The following is a 9,534-nucleotide window of genomic DNA, read 5'->3' on the forward strand; positions in this document are numbered from 1 at the left end:
AATCTATCCTATTTAGTGCGCATACTTATGTGCCTTTTCAAGATGTATGCACTTCTAGAAGTTTCCATTAGGCTTTTTTTTTTGCCTTTATTAAGTGGACAGGACAGTTTTTCAGACAGGAAGCGACGTGGGAGAGAGAGAGAGGGGGGGGGGGGAGGGGGGGTAATGTCCATGAGCCGGGATTTGAACTCGGGAGGCCCTGAAGTGCTACTGCACCATATGTCAGCACACTAACCACTAGGCTATTGCACTGACCCATTAGCCATTTTTTAAATGGGATATTCCAACGCCATCTCGCAGCGATTCGTAACTTTTTGATTTAGCGGCAAATTCATATGAATTTGTACGATCTTATTCGCACAATTTAGTATGATTTGCTCATCCCCCAATGAGGGTTGTGTTTAGGGGTGGGGTTTGATGCCACGCCTCCTTTTAAAAAAATTTAATTTTCGTACAAATGAACTCAAGTCACTAAATTGACAAAATGTAAAATAGTTCAGTTTCATCGTGAGATCAGGCGTGATATTCCAAAACTGCACATAGCAATATGGAAACATAGCTAGTTACTATCACTAAACGCATTCTGATTTATAGTCACAGTTTCTGAAATACAGTTTTTGTCGGTGGCTAAAATGTAATATATTCATATTATGTATTCCTCTTTTTTTTCTAAGTTAAGTTAATTTTATTTTCAAATTGACACAGGATTGTTGTCATCCTATGGCAATGGCATATATATGTGGATTCTTGTGTTTAAGTATGGCATGTAAAGTGATATTTTGTTTTGTTTTTTTAATATTCCATCTATGGGTGAAGAAGTTTTTGAAAAAAGAAAAAACAATGTTCTTACAGGGCTTTTCATTTGGGTCATTGCCTGTGAAGATTATTATGCAAACAGTCAGTTGAGAGCAAATAAAGTTTTCTGGAAACATTTACATGTTATCATTCAGCAGATGGGTTTTATCCAAAAGTGACTTACATATGACAACAACAGAAGCAATCAAACTAAATAGTTGAGTTACAATATGCAAGTCCTATACCCAACAATCAATTTTCTGTTTAACAGACATTCTAAACATGTCTGTCTTGGCTGAAACTTAGCCACATTTTGGGATGGCAGTGAAAGTATAAAAGACAGCTAACTTTTTACTCTTTTTACTCTGGTTATGGTTGTTTACCATCGCCAAAGTTGAAGACTATTACAGAATAAGATGAGCAATGCAGATTTGGTAGCCACACTTTCCATTCACAAAGCTTTAGTGCCTGAGAGGGCACCTACACTTTAAGTTGAACTTTCTATAAAATGCTCTGGAATAGGTGTAAGTGTGAAGACATGAAAAAACATGTTTCTGAATGATAAATCCTGGTGAAGATGTGTAGATAAAGAACAGAAGTGGTCCACAGACCGAGCCCTGAGGCACCTCAGTAGCTAGACATTGAGATTTGGACACTCCACCACAAAAGACACCTTGGAGGGTCTGCCTAAGACGTACTGCAAGACTCAAACCATTGCAGTGTGGTTTGCATTTCATGATAGATGACTGGAGGTTCTAGTTACTACCAATGAGAATGAGATGAGCAATGCATATTTGGTAGGCACACTTGCCATTCTCAAAGCTTCAACGACCGAGATTGGCGTCTAAACTTTTACTTGAACTTTCCTCCAAAAATCAAATTCATTTTTATAAGACTCGTAGAATGACTGTATTTTATCCATAACCTACCAAAGAACAAAATAGTAGTTAGTAACATTGTTAACATGTTAATAATAAACATTAAAAACCACATGCCACCAGTCTTTCAGGGTTTTTTTTATGGCATCAGGTTAAACTTTCTGACGCCTTTACGGCACTCACATAAATACAGGCCACATCTGAACATGGAGGATGGTCTCCGAGTGGTGTTCTACAAAATGAAATGATGAATAGATTCGGGCCTATTGATATATGTGCGCTGTTGTGTGCAAGGTTTATATATTTATAACCACCTCAGAGAATATTGGGGGTCACCAGTCACTGGGAACCACTGATCTAGGCGTTGGGATTTGGACACTTCACCCCTAGAAGACACCATGGAGAATCTACCTGAGAGGTAAGACTCAAAGCACTGGAGTGTGGTTCACATTTCATGATAGTTGATGGAAGGTTCTAGTTGTTTACTACGTTCAAAATTGCAGACATTTGCAGAATGAAATGAGCAATGCAGATTTGATAGCCACACTTTCCTTTCTCAGGGCTTCAACGCCTAAAATTAGCACCTACATTTTTAGCTGAACCATTCCTTAAAATGCTGTGGAATAGGTATAAGTGTGAAGGGGTGAAAAGTCATGTTTCTAAATGATAAATCCTAGTAAAATTGTGTAGATAGAGAATAGAAAGGGTCCACAGACCAAATCCTGAGGCACCTCCAGTATCTTAGCGTAGGGATTTGGACACTTCACCCCAAGTAGACACCAAGGAGAATCTACCTGAGAGGTAAGACTCAAAGCACTGGAGTGTGGTTCGCATTTCATCATAGTTGACCGGAGGTTCTGGTTGTTTACCATGTCCAAAGTTGCAGACCGTTACAGAATGAGATGAGCAATGCAGATTTGATAGCCACACTTTCCATTCTTAGGGCTTCAACACCTGAAATTAGCACCTACATTTTTAGGTGAACCATTCCTTAACATGCTGTGGAATAAGTATAAGTGTGAAGGGGTGAAAAGTCATGTTTCTAAATGATAAATCCTAGTAAAATTGTGTAGATAGAGAATAGAAAGGGTCCACGGACCAAATCCTGAGGCACCTCCAGTATCTTAGGTTAGATTTGGACACTTTACCCCAAGTAGACACCATGGAGAATCTACCTGAGAGGTAAGACTCAAAGCACTGGAGTGTGGTTCGCATTTCATGATAGTTGATGGAAGGTTCTAGTTGTTTACTATGTTCAAAATTGCAGACATTTGCAGAATGAAATGAGCAATGCAGATTTGGAAGCCACACTTGCCATTTTTAAGGCTTCAACGCTTGAGATTGGCACCTACATTTTTGGGAGAACGATTCCTTAAAATGCTGTGTAGAAGGTACAAGTGTGAAGGGATGAAAAGCCATGTTTCTGAATGATAAATCCCTGTGAAATTGTGTAGATAGAGAATAAAAGTGGTCCATTGACCAAACCCTGAGGCACCTCAGAAGTTAGACATTGGGATTTGAACACTTCACCCCTAGAAGACACCATGGACAATCTACCTGAGAGGTAAGACTCAAAGCACTGGAGTGTGGTTCGCATTTCATAATAGTTAACCGGAGGTTCTGGTTGTTTACCATGTCCAAAGTTGCAGACCGTTACAGAATGAGATAAGCAATGCAATTCATATTATTTTATTATTGTCTTTTTTATATTAATCAATTTCCATTTTAAGTTCCAGTACTTTATCGTGTGCATTGGTCATGTTTATATTAATGTTTATTTGAAGTAATTTTACACTTAGAGATTAATATTGTATTTGGTATTGTTTTAAAACTATTTGAATAGTTTTAGTTAATCATGACAGCGAGCTGAAGCCTTTTCATTTGTATTTAAGTTTAGACTTTGAAGGACAAATGAACCTCCGTAATTTCCCATCTAATTCAGTGGGGAATAAATAAATAAAGAGAGTCTAAGCCGCATATTAGTAAAGGCAACTAGAACTGGAATCTGATAAAGAAATAGCTTTACCCATGCCGAAACCGTTACCTCTGACATCTGCACATGAGCTCAGCTGCTCCCATATTGGCCAAGCATTTGCATTTCAGTTATGTAGCTGTACTAGATAAGCTAAGCTAAGTTTGAACAGTCCGTTATGTTTGAGTGTTGCCACACACATTTAAACGGTTCAGTCAGCTGTAAGAAATTAAGCATATCTCATTACAGACCTGACCGCATGCTCCGTGTTTGGCTTTCAGCTTTTCTTTCTCCCCACCCAAACTTAAGGGAAGACCAACACGTATAATATTCACCATTCTTTAGCCTTGCCCTCATCGAGAATCATTCAGTGGTCAACTGCAGCCACTGAATCAACACTAAGAGCCCAACACAAATAGTAAAACACCTCGAACTGAAACGGAGAGCTAGCAGGAAAAAGTGTAACGCTGGAGGAAATCTGTTGATTTTGATGCAGTTTCTGTTCGAGGCATCAAGGCGGTGTTTATATAAAAGTTGAATTCATGCCACATTAAAGAGTGAAATCTGATTGCTCGCGTCTTTATATTCCTGGAACGAACACTTCAGACAGAATTAATCAGATTTATGAAATCAAAAAAAAAAAATCACACGTACTGTACATCTACAAGATATTTTAAATGAGACCTATTATGCCACACTTTACTAGATGTAAAATAAGTCTCTGATGTTCCTAGAGTGTGAAGCTCAATATAGCACACAAATAATGTCAGTAAAGTTGTTTACAGATTTGTTATACCCATGTTTGTTTTGTACATTCATTTAAAGATGTTAACATTAGATGCAGAAAACATTTTAAACAATTACCTGCATGACTACAAATTAAAGACAGACACTAAATGACTGAAGATGACAGGTTTTAATTCAGTCAGATTCAGAAGCAGCATCTGCCTTGTCTTTGTCTTCATAATCAAATATGCCTTTGTACCTCATGTCCAGGATCTTCCAGTGATCGGAGACGCTCACTGCACTAGTGTCATTCAGAAATCCTCACCCACCCCAATGTCATTTGGTGACCCTCACACCAAACCCGTTGTCTTCAGGTGACTCTCACCAACCCTTATTGTCTTCTGGTGACCCTTACCTACCCCCAGTGTCTTTGGTGACCCTCACCAACCCAATGTCATTTGGTGACCCTCACCAACACTGTTGTCTTCAGGTGGCCCTAACCAACCCTCTGTGTCTTTTGGTGACCCTCACCAACCACATTTTCTTTTGGTGACCCTCACCAACCCCAATGTCATTTGGTGACCCTCACCAACCCCGTTGTCTTCAGGTGGCCCTCACCAACCCTCTGTGTCTTTTGGTGACCATCACCAACCACATTTTCTTTGGTGACTCTCACCAACCCCAATGTCATTTGGTGACCCTCACCAACCCCCAGTGTCTTTTGGTGACCCTCACCAACCCCATTGTCTTTGGTGACCGTCACTAGACCCAATATCTTTTGGTTACTCTCACCAACCCTCATTGTTTCTGGTGACCCTCACCAATCCAGTTGTTTTCAGGTGACAGTCACTAAACCCAATATCTTTTGGTGACCCTCATCAACCCTCATTGTCTTCTGGTGACCTTTACCAACCCCATTGTCTTTGGCGACCCTCACCAACCCCAGTATCTTTTGGTGACTCACCAATCCTAATGTCTTTGGTGACCCTCACCAACCCCAATATCTTTTGGTGACTCTCACCAATCCTAATGTCTTTTGGTGACCCTCACCAACCCCAATATCTTTTGGTGACTCTCACCAACCCTCTGTGTCTTTTGGTGACCCTCATCAACTCTCATTGCCTACTGGTGACCCTCACCAACCCTCCATGTCCTCTGGTGACCCTCACCACACCCATTGTCTTTTGGTGACCCTCACCAACCTTCATTGTCTTCAGGTGACCCTGACCAACCATCAGTATGTTCTGGTGACCTCACCAACCCCATTGTTTTCTGGTGACCCTCACTGTCTTCTGGAGACTTTGCGTTGACCATCAACATGGGTCTTAACTATCTTTATAGGTTCTACGTAGCAAAGGAATAAGTAAAACAAAGACTTATATCATCTGCTGAACACAAAAGAAGATATATCAAAATATGTTAGAAACATGTAACCATTCACTTCCATAGTAGGAAAAAAACAAATAGGGAAGTCAATGGTTTCAGGTTTCAATATTTTTCTAAATATCTTCTGGGTTTGATAAAAAAATAAAAAGAAACTCAAGCAAGCTTGTGATGAGTGAATAATGCGTAGACGATGACAGAATTCTCAGTTTTATATGAATGATCCCATCATAGAATCAAAAACAATTATACTGATGAGGTTATTATATCTTATCGCAATTCCATTAGGTTTGTAAGCATTTTTAATTGCCTAATCTTATGTGTACATGTATCACGTACTTATACACAATGATAAAACTCCTGTTGTGGTGTTTTTGTCGAGTAACCAATACGAGGGGTATCCAAAGTCAATTTCAATAAAGGGTCATTACCTCGATCCTAAAACTGAGTCAGAGTCAATATTTAGTCAAAAACAATGTCAAAAAAATCTTGACACGATAAAGTCAGAAAAAAAAAGTGCCATAAACTGAGAAACAGTAACTGCAATCGACAGAAAAATCGCCCAACAGCACTCACCTCAGCAGACGCCTGCCTGCCCGCACATTCATTAAAGCTGCATCTCTGACGTCATCGCAGCGCGTTGTATATAGAATCCGATCGAGGAACAGATTCTAGAGGCTAGATTTACATCACTAAGCAATTAAACTGTGAGTACATTAACATTTAAAAACGGCAGATACATGTAGCCTATTTTAAGTTAAAGAGCATTTTACACGAAAGGCAAACAGTTTTAGTCAAAAAGTAGGCTATAAAGTTTGCCGTCTTCAATGTCAAACAAAATATAAAGAAAAGATTGTATATAGGGCAAATTCATCCACCAAAAAACAAGTACCTGCATTAACTTTAACAGTTCACAAGGCTGAACAAAACAGAAAAGAAACTAAACAGATGTAATATCATATTTAATATATTCGTATGACGTCATTTATATAGTTCACTTTTTGAATAGTACTTTTTAATACATTTTTTATAAGTTAAAAAAGATTAATGGAAGATTAACAGAATTTAACACCATTTTACCCATTAAAACACAAATATGCTTTTTGCACACTTTAAATATAATTGTAGGAATTATTGAGGAGTATTTCCAGCACCTTGTTGAATCTATGCCACAAAGGATTAGGCAGTTCTGAAGGCAAAAGGGGGTCCAACGTGGTACCAGTAAGGTGTACCTAATAAAGTGGCCAGTGAGTGTATATATTCCTTGGGATCCCCAGCCTTAATTTTCGATGCTTTAATGATGGCTAAATTTAGTTATTATCTCGTGACTTTTCAATGAAAGAAACAAAAAGCGAGCATCAATTACTTTGGATGAGTGACTTAATGTGCCACAAATCAATGTACACATCTAGACACTTGTGATTGGCACAGTAATTGTAGATTCAGAGGTTGTATATGTAGTGCACAGTATAGATAGGTTTCATAAAATATCCTGCTAAACTAATACGCAGTTGTAGGAATCAATTTACCGTCTGTGTGTGATTGCCACATACCATATACACACATCTGGAGCTGATTTACTACTAATAATGAGAATTCAAACATTCAACAAAAGATACCATAAGCTGTGGCAGAACAAGATATAAACACGTCAAGTTAGATATTTTAATGAAAAGAAAATGCAAAACATAATTACCCCGAATTTTCCACAACAGATACAGACTAAAACATGTTGAAAAACCCAAATGAAAGAAATCAAACATCTACAAAACGAAGTAAGAAGAATTATGAACAGATCTGCTGCGTGTGAATGTAATACTCTTAAATTGTAAGAGAAGCTTATTAGGGTTCAGGTCGGGGTTTGGTTTTGCGGCTTCAGGATGTCGTAAGCAATTTGTTTTGAAATTTAAAGAAATCAAGCATCTACAAAACGAATTATAAAGAATTATGAACACAGAACTGCTGCTTATGAATGTAATACCCTTAAATTGTAAGAGAAGCTTATTAGGGTCAGATCGGGGTTTGGTTTTGAGGCTCCAGGAAGTCGTAAGCAATTTGTTTCAAAATAAAAGAAATCAAGCATCTGCAAAAGCAAGTATGAAGAATTATGAACACAGATCTGCTGTGTGTGAATGTAATACCCTTAAATTGTAAGAGAAGCTTATTAGGGTTTAGGTCGGGGTTCGGTTTTGCGGTTCCAGTAAGTTGTAAGCAAGATCTGCTGCATGTGAATGTAATACCCTTAAATTGTAAAGCATGCTTATTAGGGTTCAGGTCAGGGTTTGGTTTTGAGGCTCCAGGAAGTCGTAAGCTATTTGTTTCAAAATTAAAGAAATCAAGCATCTGCAAAAGCAATTATGAATTATGAACACAGATCTGCAGCGTGTGAATGTAATACCCTTAAATTGTAAAAGGAAGCTTATTAGGGTTTAGGTCGGGATTTGGTTTTGAGGCTCCAGGAAGTCAAGCAATTTGTTTCAATATTAAAGAAATCAAGCATCTACAAAACAAAATATGAAAAACTCTGAATACAGATCTGCTGCTTGTGAATGTAATACCCTTTAATTGTAAGAGATGCTTATTAGGGTTCAGGTCAGGGTTCGGTTTTGTGACTTCAGGAAGTCATAAGCTATTTGTTTCAATATTAAAGAAATCAAGCATCTACAAAACAAAATATAAAAAAACTCTGAACACAGATCTGCTGCATGTGTATGCAATACCCCTACATCGTAAGAGATGCTATTAGGGTTCAGGTCGGGGTTCGGTTTTGCAGATCCAGGAAGTCGTAAGCAATTTGTTTTGAAATTTAAAGAAATCAAGCATCTACAAAACGAATTATGAAGAATTATGAACACAGATCTGCTGCTTGTGAATGTAATACCCTTAAATTGTAAGAGAAGCTTATTAGGGTTTAGGTCGGGGTTCGGTTTTGCGGTTCCAGGAATTTGTAAGCAAGATCTGCTGCACGTGAATGTAATACCCTTAAATTGTAAAGCATGCTTATTAGGGTTCAGGTCGGGGTTTGGTTTTGTGGCTTCAGGAAGTCATAAGCTATTTGTTTCAAAATGAAAGAAATCAAGCATCTGCAAAAGCAATTATGAACACAGATCTGCTGCGTGTGATTGTAATACGTTTAAATTGTAAAAGGAAGCTTATTAGGGTTCAGTTCGGGGTTTGGTTTTGAGGCTCCAGGGAGTCGCAAGCAATTTGTTTCAATATTAAAGAAATCAAGCAACTACAAAAGCAATTATGAAGAATTCTGAACACAGATCTGCTGCTTGTGAATGTAATAACCTTAAATTGTAAGAGATGCTTATTAGGGTTCAGGTCGGGGTTCAGTTTTGGGGATTCAGGATGTCGTAAGCAATTTGTTTCAAAATAAAATAAATCAAGCATCTGCAAAAGCAATTATGAAGAATTATGAACACAGATCTGCAGCGTGTGAATGTAATACCCTTAAATTGTAAGAGAAGCTTAATAGTGTTTAGGTCGGGGTTTGGTTTTGGGGCTCCAGGAAGTCGTAAGCAATTTGTTTCAAAATGAAAGAAATCAAGCATCTACAAAACAAAGTATGAAGAATTATGAACACAGATCTGCTGTGTGTGAATGTAATACCCTTAAATTGTAGGGGATGCTTATTAGGGTTTAGGTCGGGGTTCGGTTTTGCGGCTCCAGTAAGTTTAGCAATTTGATTCTTCCCATGACTGAATAAATCTATCTGCAGCAGAACAAAAGGCATCTATTAGAAGAATGAAAGACAAACATATTAATACTCAAACC

This window comes from Danio aesculapii, chromosome 2 (assembly GCF_903798145.1).
Source record: "Danio aesculapii chromosome 2, fDanAes4.1, whole genome shotgun sequence".
Classification (NCBI taxonomy): domain Eukaryota; kingdom Metazoa; phylum Chordata; class Actinopteri; order Cypriniformes; family Danionidae; genus Danio; species Danio aesculapii.